The following is a 15,405-nucleotide window of genomic DNA, read 5'->3' on the forward strand; positions in this document are numbered from 1 at the left end:
TGCTAAGCGTTAAACTTTATCTACACTTTTGAAATTCCTACGCAGAAAATTAGTACTCTTAAATTTCAATACGCATTATACTCAGATGCAACTGAAATATGTGTCTATGTTTCACCTCTACACTACCTCTATCTATTATCTCTACAAAGCGTGTGTGTCCACTATTCACCGCAATCGATTCAGCTATAGGTTATACACTATGGCCAACAGAGGTGTGGGTCTCCGCTTTTCGGTATAACATGTTCTGTAGCTAGTTATTTAACCACTGCCGATGTCATCATTGCTTTTAAGCTTACGCTGATAAGATACGCTGATTGCGTTAACTTTTATTTAGCTGCTTAGTAGCTTATTGATAATAGAAAAACTATTAGAACATAATGGAATAGCGCTCACAAGCGAACCAAATCTCGGTATGATGGGCGGGGTGATCTTACATATACCTAACTAAGTGCAGACTGGGTTATATCTCAAAATGTAGTTATTCACGCTTTTCTATAATTCACAGACGAGCGCGCAAAAATTCGAAAAAAGTACGAATGCATGCGAACAGGTCCCCACTTGAGGTTATAGAGATGCGTGCTTGCATAAATACACACAAAATATCACCCTGCAACAATCACTCTAGAGAAGAGCAAAGTCATCTGTAAAGATGAAGTCATAGATCACAGTACCCAACCAGTTGAGTACAATTTATTACGAAGCAAAAAGTTGAGATATTGTTAACTTATGACGCTATCAAAGACAAGCACAGGGCCAAACGTTCTATGTTTATCCGACATTAATTTCCCAGCGAAATGACAAATATTGAAAGTTTTTTTAGGGCAAAGTCACCTTTTGAACTGCTTTAAGAGACAAAGAAGATTTGCAGCATCATTACTTTTGACGCTATCGTGTTCAAAACCATCGTTGTTCGCCTGTTCGTAGCACGATTAGCTATACGATAGCCAGAACGAAATTCAAAGCGTTATCAGACGACTTACGTAATTTAGGTCATAGTACAGGTCTACAAGTAGGATATGTAGCAGCACGCACATACACAGCCACGCTCACCTGATAAAATGCTTGTTGTTGTTGGTTTTTTTGTGGATGCTATTTGGCACTGTTGTACTTCTTAGGACCAAAAAAAGTTTAGTAGCTGCTATCGAAAACTGCTTAAAATTTTTATTGTTATATTACAAAGAAATATACTTATTTACTTTCAAACAAGCACTTAATTACATCTCTCTTTAATATCCATATATTTTGGACAATTTTAATTAACAAATTGTGTTACTTTATTACCGGGGACGATTGCTAAAACACGACCAAACCCGTCGGGGGAGGTATTAATAGACGCGTTTTTGCCTCGCTTGCAATAATTCGAATACTTTTTCTCTTTGGACTAGTGACAACAGAACAAAACGCGTCTTTTTATGTCTCTTTCCACATTTTTGGACGGGTTATTGCAGTCGACCATGGTTTTCACTTTTGAACGGGTAGAAAAACTTAGCACCCGTGTTTGTATTCTTAATGCTGGAATAACTACGCGTTCTCAGATACCCCAATTCCAGACTTTTGTATAATTTTCTGTAGGACCCATAATGGTGTACTACATTTTCATACTAAATTGGTTCCAAAAAATTTACCATCACAGCAACCCATATCTGATATTCCCCTCCATTTTTTGTTTCCCTGTGTCGCTTTCCACGACAGCAACCCCGGTAATTTTGACACTTCGTTCAGTGTCAAACGCAAGTTCCACGCAGGTTCCACTGAGTTCCGCGATAGTTTGACACTGACCGAAGTGTCAAACTGCAGTGTGTTAGAAAGAGAAAGGAATTGTTTCCTTCTCATACATATCATACTTGTAAACCTGTACTATGATCTAGGCATTCTCTATCATGAACAGCTGCTGTGAAAGCGAATACAAAATATCATAAACAAAGGACGAACACAAAATTTGAGAATTGCTTTCGTGCTGTTGACGAATACCGTAAAGCTAGACGTTAAACGAAAACGCAAGCTTTACAAGCCAACCTAATAAAACCGCACTGCGTTTCTTTAGCGCACGCAAACAACCGGTTTTTTTTGCCCTAATACGCCAATTACACGGCTCAAGTATCCTTGTGCCAATTACCAATTTGCACAAGGATTTGCCCGGTGTGTGCACTGGTTGCGCTATTTGCGCAGAGAACTGCGCTAAAATCAAAACGATTTTGATATTTACGCATGTCTGCAAATATTGCACATGCTTTTTTCTTCGTGTGTGGTGAATGTTACACATTTTACCCGTTGTTTCTGATAATATAATATCAGTAATTGTTGCTTAAAAATGTTAATATCGAAGGCGTAAGGACCATCTTAGCTTGCAACAGGAATTCACACAAATTCAATAATACATATTAATTTTTTATACAATTAGAAAACGTTTCATTTGTTGAGCTAGTTGAAAAATGAATATTGCGCAGTGCTGCAATGAGTTGAGCTGGTCTTGCAACTAAAATATAAAAATTATAAATACTATGGAAAATAAACGCTTCTGGTGCGAGTTTTTCGACTTATACTGTGAATTACTAGCACTGTGGAAAATAAATAGTGTTTTTTTTATACAATTAGTGCCTTTTTTATACAATTAAAACACATGTTTCATTTGTTGAGCTACATTAAAAATGAATATTGCGCAGTGTTTTTGAGCCGTGTATGTCAAAATTTTCATTTGCAAAAATTCCGTCGTTTTATATTTGCGCATGGCTTTTGTGTCATGTATGGACCGTCTAATACCGCGTTGCGACAATGTAAAGCATGTGTGCAAACGTCAAATCTAAATGTCACGCAGAACAAAAATTGGAAATCGAGTTAGGTTTTCACGCAGCAAATTCAATTTGGGTTGCTCTCATACAAGTTGTATGTGCATGCGCCATTTTTGACAGAAAATCACTTGCGTGCGTTTATATTAGGTTGGCTTGTTAGAGTACCACTACAAGAGGATATCGCCATTTCAGGTATCGTTCATTAAGCGTCTCGTTCGCCAAACAGAATGAGCATTGTTTACTATATAGTTTGGCAGCTTAAGTAGAGGTTATGTTGCGAATAGAGTGGAAGGCAGTGGACTAGGCAGTCGAATGTCATATAATGAAGGAATGGTGTTCGGAGATTTTTCAAAGTTAAAAAAAAAATGATAAAAGCTTTAATATAAATAAAACTATTGTTTTAATAACAACAAAAACGCCATATATATTCTATATACATAAATTTGTAAGGATTATCTCACTTTAAAATTTGAATTAAATAATCTAAAGTTTTTTTTTGAAACTGAGTCGAGAACTGTGCGTGTGAATGTGCGAATTTTCACCGATCAGCTGTTAGTTGCGCTACTTGGTAAAATTTACAATGAGAATGAGGCTGTTAATACTGAATGCCAAGAAAGTAAGAACTTTATTCAGTTGCATGTGAAACCAAGTCCTTACGATGATTAGAACCAAAGAAGTTTCTGCCAAACTATTCCAGGGACTTTTCATTCTGGAGAAAATTAGTATATGGCAGAGATGCCTAAAAGGGTGCTAAGCGTACTACGCAGTTCAACTTAAAAACTATTAGCCAAAATGTATGTTAAAAAGCATTTTCTATTTTTTGCTATTTTTCTCAAACCGTCGGCATTCTTTGTAATTGATCGCTTCCAAGACATTTGATTCCGGCAGACAACAAATCAATCAGAGAGCAATTAAGTACGCTCACTTTAAACGTGTTGGTCTTATTGCAAGACGCTCGTTTTCAATGCAAGCACATTCATAATGTGATCCCTTTGCTGATAATTTAATATACACAAGTAGATGGAATATGCAAAATACATACAAGGGTATAACGAAAAAACAAAAAAAAAAAGGAAAGATACATAGCGGAATGATACAAGGTGGCAGCATGGTAACATACCTACAAACATAAATAAAAATTCCATGTACTTGTTTTTGTAAATTGGATGGACAAATGTCAAAATCGTACTGCACTGGAAGTTGATGTATCAAATCAAATAAAAAAAGTTTATAATCAGCTGTTCCATGCTGTCACCTTGTATCGTTGCACCATGGAAAGATCGAACTCATGCTATTTACGACAAAGATCGTTTGCACGAGCTCGCCGCAGCAGCAAAAAAATAGTACGTGCGGAACATTGAATTGAAGAGTAATAAAACCAGCAATAGAGGGTGAGATTACGGCTGCTGTGAGCTGACAATCATCATGTAACCGATGACGACATCACAGCGCTGTCTGGATCGGTAATAGTCCAACAGCAACGGTGAACAAGACAATAGCTGCATGGTGATGCGAAGCGTTAATTAAGATTCATCTGTCAAGCGTAGAAATGCTTGTATACGCCAGTTGACTTCGTTGGCATTTTTGTCACCAAGCGGCAGTGGGTCAATAAATTTAATTAAATGCTAAACTTCAATGTAGCGCTAGGCTTATGATTGACCGTGACAGTGAACGCGTAGCTTTGGAATGGAATTTTTTTCAGCGAGTTTACTTTTGGCGCGGTTTTTACATTTAAAAGCTGTTTTTTTTTTTTTAACTCGGACGTTGTGGCAGCGCACTGCCCTCAAGTGGCCCGATGAAACCAGGCTAATCCTGTTTTTTTTTTTTTTTTAATTCATACATACTTTTTTTGTTTTTATTTTTTTTGTTTTGTTTTTTTTTGTTTGTTTTATTTTTTTTTTTGTAACCTAATTCTTATTTATGTGTTACTTATAATTTTTTTGTTACCGAGTCTTTGAGAGGCAGTGGCTTCTTAAGCGCCGAGATCCAAAACCGCTCAGCTACAGAGAAACTCATCAGCTGAGAAATATAGATTCACAAAATACAATAGACTAAAAGTATAAATATAATTTTTTAATTATTAAGAGAAGATAGAACCGTCTTTTTTATGGCAAAGAGCGAGTCCGAAACATCAATTATTCTCGAGTGAGAGTTATAATCTTCACACAAACATAGAAAAGGTTCGTGTAGTTGGAAATTGCTTCTGCATTGTTTAAGAATTATAGGTTTATAATGCCTTGAAACTCGGCATGGAACATTCAAGTTTACTTCGTTCAATAGAAATGGGCTTGAAATCGATCCATTTAAAAGTCTAGCCATAAATAGTACACCTAGCATTTCTCTACGACTTGCAAGGGTAGGAAGATTTATTAGTTTTAATCGATTAGTGTAAGGAGGAAGATTATACGGAGAGTCCCATTGAAGATTTCTAAAGGCGAAAAGTAAAAACTGTTTTTGAATTGATTCTAGTCTATCCACATGAACTTGATAACGCGGATTCCAAATTATCGATCCATATTCTAATATCGGCCTCACCAATGATGTAAAAAGGGTTTTTGTAACGTAAGGATCACTAAATTCCTTTGCCCATCTTTTCACAAATGCTAAAACTCCTCTCGCTTTATTGACTGTGGCATTAATATGAGGGTTGAAACTAAGTTTGCAATTCATTGTAACTCCCAAGTCGACAAAAACATAAACGCTTTCCAGAGTTTGGCCATTAATTGTGTAGGAAGCTGGTTGTATGTTCCCACGTGAAAAACACATGGATTTACATTTTTCCATGTTGAGAGGCATAAAATTCGCATTACACCAAGTAACTAAACGATTTAAATCCGCCTGGAGTACAGAACGTTCTTCAACCGACGCGTATGACTTAAAAAGTTTTACGTCGTCGGCATACATTAAAATTTTAGAATATTTTATAGTTGTGGAAACATCGTTTATAAAGATCAAAAACAGAATAGGACCGAGATGTCTGCCCTGAGGCACACCGGAGGGAACATCGATGACATTCGAACAAATTTTTTTAAAAATTACTCTTTGAGTTCTACCGCAAAGATAGGAGGAGATCCAGCGAGTTAGGCCAGGTTGAAAACCAAGCAATTCGAGTTTATAAACAAGTAATGAGTGGCGTACTTTGTCGAATGCTTTGCTGAAATCAGTGTATATAACGTCGGTATGATGATTGTTTCTAAACCCATTAAAGACGTGAGTTGTAAATTCAAGCAAATTGGTTGTGGTTGATTTGGCTCTACAAAAGCCATGCTGAGAACTATCTATCAATGTAGAAATCGAAAATGTAAGGTGATTAGTAACGATTGCTTCGAAAAGCTTAGGGATAGCGGAGAGCTTTGCTATTCCACGATAGTTTTCAATAGACGACTTGCTTCCTTTTTTATGGAGTGGGATAAGAAAAGATTCCTTCCAAGCCGTCGGGAAAATGCCATTTTTTAAAGAGAGGTTAAACAGATCAGTAAGGGGCTGGTAAATGTATTCCGCACATTTTTTAAGAAAACATGTTGGGATCAAATCGGGACCGTATTTGAAGGCTTCTTTTAGGGTCTTTAGATGTAGTAGAACATCTTCAGGCAGCCAATGTGGGGCATATATTGAGTTACTAGAATGGAGCTCATACGGATAACTTGTAGGTGATGAATCAACCACAGCAGAGTAATTAGAGTGAAAGAATTGAGCGAAGAAGTTTGCAATCTCTTGATCGTCGCTGGAAATGCTATTTCTAAACTTCATGGCAGAAGGAAATCCGTTAGTTCTGCGTTTAGAATTTACGAAATCATAAAAATACTTCGGGTGGCAAATAATGTTTCTTTTAATTTTACATATGTAAGCTTTATAACACTTTTTATTAAGTTCAAAATACTTATGACGGAAAATAGCGTACTGTGCATAATGAGAATGTAAACCGGTTCTCTTATATAATATGTATAAACGTGATTTCTTATTTTTTAAAGCTTTTAAATCTTTAGTAAACCAGGCTTGCACTGGTTCAATGTACGAGCATTTGCGTTTGGGCACATGTTTTTCAAATAAAGTATAAATGGTTTTATTAAAATGTAAAACGTTTTCCCCTACATCCTCTTTATATCGAGGCCAAGTTATCTCAGAAAGCTCTTTATTTAAATTGTAGAAATTAGTTTTGGAAAAATCAAAGCATCTGGTAGAGACACATGTTTTGTTAGTGCAGCCGACTTCGTTGCTTATGATTTCGTAAGTTATCTCAAGAGAAGGATGGTAAGCGTCTTCTGGCAAAACAAGAGGTTCACACCGATTTATAGAGAATTTAGATATGTCGTCAACAAATGCTAAGTCTAAGAATTTTCCATACTTATTTGGAAAGAAGTTGATCTGATTAAGGCAAAGATCAGTAATTCCATCCAAAAAGTCATTGTTATGCATCTTGGATGATACGGGGACAATATTGTGATCAACGGTATTCCAAGATATATGTGGCAGGTTAAAGTCGCCTAAAACAATCATTGAGGCCGTGGACTTTATCATCGAATTGACTGATTGTAACAGTGAAATATGGTGCATATACACTGATAGATCAGAAGACGGTGGAATATAGCAAACGGCTAAGTAAATATGACCCCAGTCTAGTAAGATTCGGATGCATTTAAACTCGATGGAATCAACTTCGGCTAAATTAACATCTTCAGATGGAATTGAAGAATGTACAGCTAGCAAGACACCACCTCCGGTCCTATTTAAGCGATCATTTCTATAGGTCTGATACTCACCACAAAAAATTTCGGAATTTAAAACATTGGGTTTCAGCCATGTTTCGGTAAAAGCAATAATATTATAGTTACAGTGAATGGTTTTCAAATATAAGTCAGTTAATTTAGTATTTAAGGCTCTAACGTTTTGATAGTAAATGCTTAAGAAAGATATTAAATTAAGTTTTTTGGATCGGAACTTTGAGGAGGAATTTTTGCTACATTTTGAGTCATCTCAATAGTCTTATGCACAAATTCGCGAACAAAAGCCCCTGGCGGCCAAAATGCGCTGTCCAAAAGTTTATCAAAATCTTCTGAGTAGACATCAATTCTAAATGAAGAAATGTTCCTTTCGTAATTAAATTTAAATTTTCTTAAAGTCATGCCGTCAGCCTTAATTTTCGAAGTGACATAAGACTTGATATCCTCAACGGAAGTGTCTTTGTCAAAGCGAGATACAAAAATAGATGTTTTGAGCGGGACTACAACCAGCTTCTTAGCCGGTGCTACTGAATAAGAAGTCACAGAATGAGAAGTTACAGTTTCAGAAGTTACAGTTTGAGGCTCTAAGGTTTTTTCCGCGGCCTTAGAAGTGGATGGAGCCACAGCTTGCGGATGCGTGATGTGCATTAAAAACTGGTTGTAAGAGGATTTGAAAGACGCAAGCAAGGCAAAAGTAAAATAACAGAAACAAAATTAAAAGTAAAGTGAACTCAACAACATCGCTGTAATTAATTTTCGTACTGTATTACTTGAATCGCTAACTAATGGGAAATGCCGTGAATAATGCAATTATATTTATTAAAACAAAAACATGATCGCCTTGTTTTGCCGTTCCCTCAAGTTTAAATTCAAAGCGATTAAGCAAATACTGGCAAAACAATAATACAAACTTCGAACGCCATTAAACATGACTTACAAATATGTAGCTATAAACATGAACTTGAACTTTTGACGCTAAAAACACGAAAACGTATGAGCGCGGGAAAAATGAGCAGCAAAACACAACGCTCTGACACGCACTAAATTGTGGTGATGGGGATAAGCGAATGCTTGTTTACATGCAGTTCAATAAATACGATTTAAACAGGCATCAGCGCCGATCTTACTAATCAAGCAGATTTCGTGTAATGTTCGTACTAAAGTTATGCATTTGTTGCGTCGTGCATTTTTTTTTTATCAAAAGATGCTCATGCGGTTATTTTTTCCTGCATTTTTTTCTATTGCTTTCAAAGTTCGGCACATAAAATGATTGACAAATTGAACATGCGATTTCAATTAAAACACTCGCATGATCACATGAAAAGATTTAGAATGAATAGGAAATCATTATAAAACAGTTTTTGAGAAGAGATTAGATCATTATCATGGCTATCTAGTTTAAAAATAAATGATCTTTGTAATAAAATAAATTTTATATTTTAAATCAAGAACACATTTTTCGCGAATTAAAAAGAGTGATTTTCGCTAAAGTGTAAACACAGCCTTATCTGTTTATCAGGCAACCACAAATCACACACAGAAGATTGCGCATTCACTAGTTCAAAATTGCTACGTTCTGCGTATCTACGCACTGAAAGAAAGAAACTGGTAAAATCAACCGAAATACTGGTCAATTCAACCGAAATTTCTGTCAATTTTTATCCATCGCAACAAGATGTTGAATCGATTGCGCACAAATCGTTGCTTCGTAATTGACCGTTTTAGTAGTCAAATGAACAAAAAAGTTGTTGCGACAGATTTGTACGAAAGTACCTATGTTGCGACATTTGCAAGGCAGATGAGTTTTCACTGAGATCTTTTCATGGCAGAAATACACTCGGAGTGCTTGCCGAACAGTGCCAAGGGCGACCGGCTTAAACAAATTTTCTTCTAATTGGCAAACCTTATTTCTAAAATTTTTATGTTGCTTTGCCCGGAGTGTGAACCCAGGGTCTTCGGTGTGGTAGGCGGAGCACGCTACCATCACACCACGGCGGCCGCCATATACATACGTAAATATGTGCATACATATAGTACACAGAATACATAAGTACAAAGTAGAGAGCGCAGTGAGCGTAAAATTCTCTTTGAAATTTGCTCATGTATTGACTGTTGATCGCTGTTGAAATGACCAGTGAGATCAGTTGTGTTAACAAAAAAATCAGTTAGATTGATTAGGAATCTGTCAATTTTACAGAATTTTGTTAGCTTAAGAGCGACAATTTCTCTTCTGTTGAAATGACTAAACTAATTTGTTCGCTTGACAAGAACTCGGTCGAATTAACCATAATTCGATCAATTTCACCGAATCTCCGTTAAGTCAAGAACAACAGAACCGATTTGTTGATTTTACTAGCACGATTTCTTTCAGCGCGTCACACTTGACTGCTTGAGAGAATGAAAGAAAGAGAGAAAAAAACAAGAGCTAAAGGAAAATTACGTAAAAATTGCCCATAAAAAACAGCTGATTTTTTGTTTACATGCGCAATGCGCAATCTTGTGTGTGTGATTTGTGTTAGGCACAAATGCACAGAAGATTGTGCGTTCACGAGTTCAAAATTGTTTCGTTCTGCGCATCTACGTCACACTTGACTGCTTCAGCGAATAAAAGAAAGAGAGAAAAAACAAGAGCTAAAGGAAAATGACGTAAAAATTGCCCATAAAATAATGTTTACATGCGCAATGCGCCACCTTCCATGATTCCATCATGGTGTCAGGCAACTGCTGATGATCAGACGCTGTTTACACAGAAATATTTGTGTTGCTGAAGCTCGTTACATGCATTGTGAATGATGACTAAGTGTGATATCTTATCTGTCAACTGCCTGACAGGATGTTCAATATGGCTACTTTTTAGCGTTTTGACAGAGTGTTCAATATGGCGGCGCCTATCTTCAGCGGGTGATAGAAAGAGATATAGAATGAGACAGCGATAGTCAATTACAAATCAGGTGATCCAATCACTTTGAAATTTTGACGTCTATGCAGAAGATATCACACTTAGTTATCATGCACAATGGTTACATGGCAAAGATGTGTTGACGAGGGAAACGACGTCCACCGACTTACTTGTGCTCGGCGCAAGGCGAATCCAACAAATTCGCCGTGCACAAGAGGCTGTAAATTTGATAGGGAGCTTCAAAATAAAAGTTGCCGATAATTAGCAACAAAATTTTTTGTGTGTGAACGACGATTTAGATAGATAATTTTACGGAACATTTTTGGTTCTTATTTAGACGTGTATCGCTGAAAGGCTTCCATGGTTAGGTGAGTGAAAACGTTCTGAACCACAAAGAATTCCTACAAAGCCTGAACTTAATGTTAACAATGACGAAGCGATTTCAAAGAAAATTTTCAGAAGAAGCCTCGATTTAACCGAAGGATGTATGCATGTTCGAAAATAGGGTAAGAAGTTACGCTGCCCTCATAAAGTGTCACTTAGGATGCTCTACTTAGCAAATTATAAGACTAACATGTACATATGTATTTAGTATATCTTCGCTAATAAAGCTTATTAAACAACATGTTGGAGCTGCACGTTGCAAATGAAAATCTGACTAAACTACTTGAGAATATCTTGCAAGACTGACAGCCTAAAAGAATTCACCGTAGCACTCACTTCTAATCCGCTGCTTAAAATATAGAACAATTGTCCCCTATTCTCGCAAATATTTTGTAATCCCATAAATTACCATAAAAAATCTGATATCAAGGCAAGTGAATAGCTTATGAAATATTAATAACGGCGAGTAAAAAGTATTAAGTTGAGCTCAATAAAAAATGCACAAAGCACACAATCATATCAATTACCGCTAAACTTTTGGTTGCTCTAGACTAAATAAAAAAAAATCAGGCAACATCATCTCATGGTTACAGAATAATCAAAATTAAGTGATTTATGCCAAGGGTCGCATGTTAGATAGCATATTCTTTATGAGGCGTCAATGTGCAAAAATATTTACATATTTGATAGTTTTGCCGCTTGACAGCATACATATCATTTAAAAGGAAAGCAAATGCCACCATAAAGCAACCTCCGCCATGTAAAGGGCGAATTAATGGTGACTTATAACCATAAAGCCATAACCAGATAAATCAGCTGATCGAACCTACCTTATGGAAAGGAATGTAATTGATTAATGGTGCCATACCATAACGCTAACGCCATAACCAATCAATTTGTTTTTGGTTTCTCGCCATATCCATAACCTAAATATATTTGAGTTGGTGAATTTAATAACTTTTTTTAGTTTTTCTTCATTGTTTTGGATACGTTATGACTAAGAGACTTATTTTTTGTGGAATATGTTTGTAATTTTTTTCGTTTTCTTCATTTTTATGAAATTTTCACGATTGTTAGGTTAAGGCACCATTAATCGATCACATTGAGATGGTTATGGATATGGGTATGGTTACGACTATGGCGTTAGGGTTAAGGAAGTTTAATTTGGCTTTAAACGTTTGTAATATGAACGCGTATGTCGGTGCTCAGGTGACAATATCGAATTTATTATTTTTCTTACATTTAATGTAATGCGTTCTTTGTAAATCAAGTAAATTTACGCTTCGACGGTTGTACTCGTATGTAGGCAACAGAAAGCGCATTGACAACTTCATTGAAATGCATTTGTATGGATTTGCTAAATAGTATGAAAGGAAAAACTAAAAAAAATAGCAAGCAACAAAATGACACCGGTGCATACATATGTAGGTATAGTTTGCGTTCTGAATATTTGACACGCTGATATGTATACATGTATAATTTTCTACTGTGGTTTTACATATTTGCTCCCTTAATAGCACCACTTAAGCGCATAATTATAAAAAGAACCTGAAACAAGTATTTTAAACAAATCGACAGATGCTTATTAGTAAAGTGAAATGCATAACAATGAAAATTATATCGTAAGTTTGTGTCTTGAATATTCTCTTTAACTAATTGCTTTTATTTACAATGAAGTTGTGAAATGAAGCCCAAACTCTGAAGACAAACAGGTGGCTGGCTGCTGGAATATTAGATGAAATGGCATTTTGAAGTTTTCGGTTAATTCAGAAGTGGAATATAATAAAAAAAAACGACGTAAATAGCATGCAGGCTTCGCAGGGCTTAATATGTTCTCTTGCGTGTAGATATTGCTAAATAAATTATATTGCACCAAGTGTATAAGTTAGCATACAAAGAGAAATAACAACTTTGCATTGTTTTTCCACACGTAAAACTAGACTTAGAAAAACTTTCCCACGAATTTTTTTGCGACCCTAGATAGCACCGGGCTTGAAGATATCGAATGCAATTCGTTTAAGGCTGCATGCGGCCTCGTGGTTGCTTTAGAGATTTCATCAAGCCATGACCCGGCTGCTGAAACCTAACGCTGAGCTAAAGTAGTGTTATGGCCGAGTCATAATGAACTTTTTCATATAGATTCGTTCAACGTAGTCGTATGCATGCCAGTTACATCGGCACAATCACGGAGGATGTTGCGTATGTAAATATAGAGGAACTTCAGACATAGCAAGTGAAGATTATTTCTCGTTGCCCATTCACATACAAAATTTCGAGAAACACTTATTTTGTCTCCTATTCATTTGTTAGAATGCCGTTTTTAGTTGTGAAAAATGTTAGAAAAGTACCAGCGAGTGGGAAAAAGTATTTCACTTGCAAAGTGTGAAATCACTGTCGAATTCTTCTTATGTTTGATTGCAACATAAGTTGAGAGGTGGCTACTTGTTCATGTCAGATGGCGCTAATGTCGCTCGATCGGCATTTCTCCATAAAAATACGTGCAATCTACTCATCATGCATACGATTGCGTTGAACGCGTCTATATGAAAAACTTCATTGTAGCTCGGCTATTACTTTATATGACAGAGAATCGCTTTCTTCTTAAATTCTGAACAGCTGCGGCAACATCGTGCGCTCGTTGTATAAAAGCTTGACAATAGCCATCATCAAGTGAGTTTTCTAACTCTATATCACGCTCAATTCTTACGAGAATGCTCTGCATTACTGGGAAACTTAAGAAGTAGAGTTCATAATATTTTTGTACATATGAGTTGTGATAGGCAGATGTGGCTGTTTTTTCATTTAATACATAAGGCTAAAAGCCAAGGAGGACATCTATTTTTGAAAAATTTGGGTTTATTAAAGACTGTGTTCCCAAACTAAAAACAAGAAATAAACAAATTATCTGGTTGACGAATTGAACCAGACTTCTATCTGGATTTATCTGCCTCAAATCGTTGTTGTTGCATTTACATGCAAAATTGTTTATCTGTCTCAGGATTTTGGTGACCTTACGATGCCTAATCTATTTATCATCACTAGCAAATCAAAAGCAACAAAAATTGAGTGCGCTATTGCAGCACATTATATGCTTGAGTATCAAAAACATTCCCTCAATAAAGTAGCACTACTGCAATACTGCTTCTATTAGATAGATAGATAATTAATTGAGGATCACACTGCGACCATTGGTCTATTGTGCCCTCAGCTGCTTCGCAGCACCTCATCCAAGCCGGCATCTCTGATGAACCCTAGCAGTTCAACTGGCTTGAGGGATTTAATGTGAGAATGCTCTGGCCATGGTGTGCCCATAAACTTAGCCCTGCGTCTTGAGATTGTGTCACATTCCGGGAGGATATGATCCGCCGCCTCCGCCGATCGGTCACAAAATCGGCATATGTTGTTCGATAGTATGTCCAGCTTCCGCATGTGGATGTTCAGCCTACAATGTCCTGTAAGAATAGCTGTTAGGATTCTTAGGTAATCTTTCAAGAGGCCTATTAATGCCCTATATCGAGTTGCGCTGTAACCCCCTAACAGTAACTTAGATTGTCTCAGGCCTGGCATATTGTGCCAGTGTTCTTCCCTCTTTCCCTTCTACTAATAAATGCCCCCTAAATTCCTCCGGGCCTACTGGCAGGAACGGCTCGGGACCGATGGGTCGCGTCGTTGCTGCTCTCTGGCCAGACTGTCCGCCTGCTTCTATTATTTAGCGGCTCGATTACATCCGTAACCTCTGCTTACTTGCTTATTTTAGGCAATCTATAAAATGGCCTTGAAAATATGTGATTTTGTTTTTTAACAACAGTTGATAAGCGTGAAAGACCGAATAGCATGAATGATATGAAAAATTACTTTGTGACAATGATCATTAATTATAACGAACGTTAGAGCTGTCTTAAGACAGCCATACTGTATACATGTTTTGTTTTTTTGTTTGAATACTATAAAGATAACTCGCATTTTGTTGAAATACCCTAAATTAGTCTTGCGAGTTCATATTCATTACCGATATCATGTGACTTTGCACACCTCGTTTTCACGATATGGAAAAACACTAATAAATGTGTAAAGACTAATAAACGGTATAGTGTGTTTAAATTGTGACATGGATTTTGGCTGGTTTCTAGTTTGCAGTTAATCATGTGGAAAAATTTATTCCATATTGGATGAAATTGAAATTTTCGACCCGCCTGAACTTGATGTAGAAGTTAGAGGTTCTTGATTCCAACATAATTATCTATTCATTATTGTTTACGTTTACTTCGCTAATTTCTTGGCAATCTCAACCTAGCTTTGCGGTTTATATTTTTCTCATTCTCTCAGTTCATGGTCTTTCTTGATGTCACTCACCGATGCCTTGTAAAAGAAACGTCATAGTTGGCAGCTAATTTAGCCATCGGTGAAGGTCAACAGATGTGAATGACAAGTGCATTTTGTTTGCTACATTTTTCTTTCCTCTATCCTCTAACGACAAAAGTTGAATAGAGGACAATGAGAACAATTTTTTTTTATGTTTTTATTTAAGATATTTTTAATTTACATAACAGCAGAACTATTTTGCATTTATTTGATTTCTTCAAATATTTGTTTGCTAGCACCCAACGCCCAA

The 15,405-nt window shown here is 36.5% G+C and overlaps 1 protein-coding gene across 2 annotated transcripts in view; it reads right to left on the reverse strand.

Annotated features, from left to right (window-relative positions):
- Positions 1-15,405, reverse strand: part of kdn (knockdown) — a 46,221-nt gene that overhangs the window by 12,267 nt on the left and 18,549 nt on the right. The gene's annotated exons all lie outside the window — the stretch shown is intronic.

This window comes from Eurosta solidaginis, chromosome 4 (genome assembly GCF_040869045.1).
Source record: "Eurosta solidaginis isolate ZX-2024a chromosome 4, ASM4086904v1, whole genome shotgun sequence".
Lineage (NCBI taxonomy): Eukaryota > Metazoa > Arthropoda > Insecta > Diptera > Tephritidae > Eurosta > Eurosta solidaginis.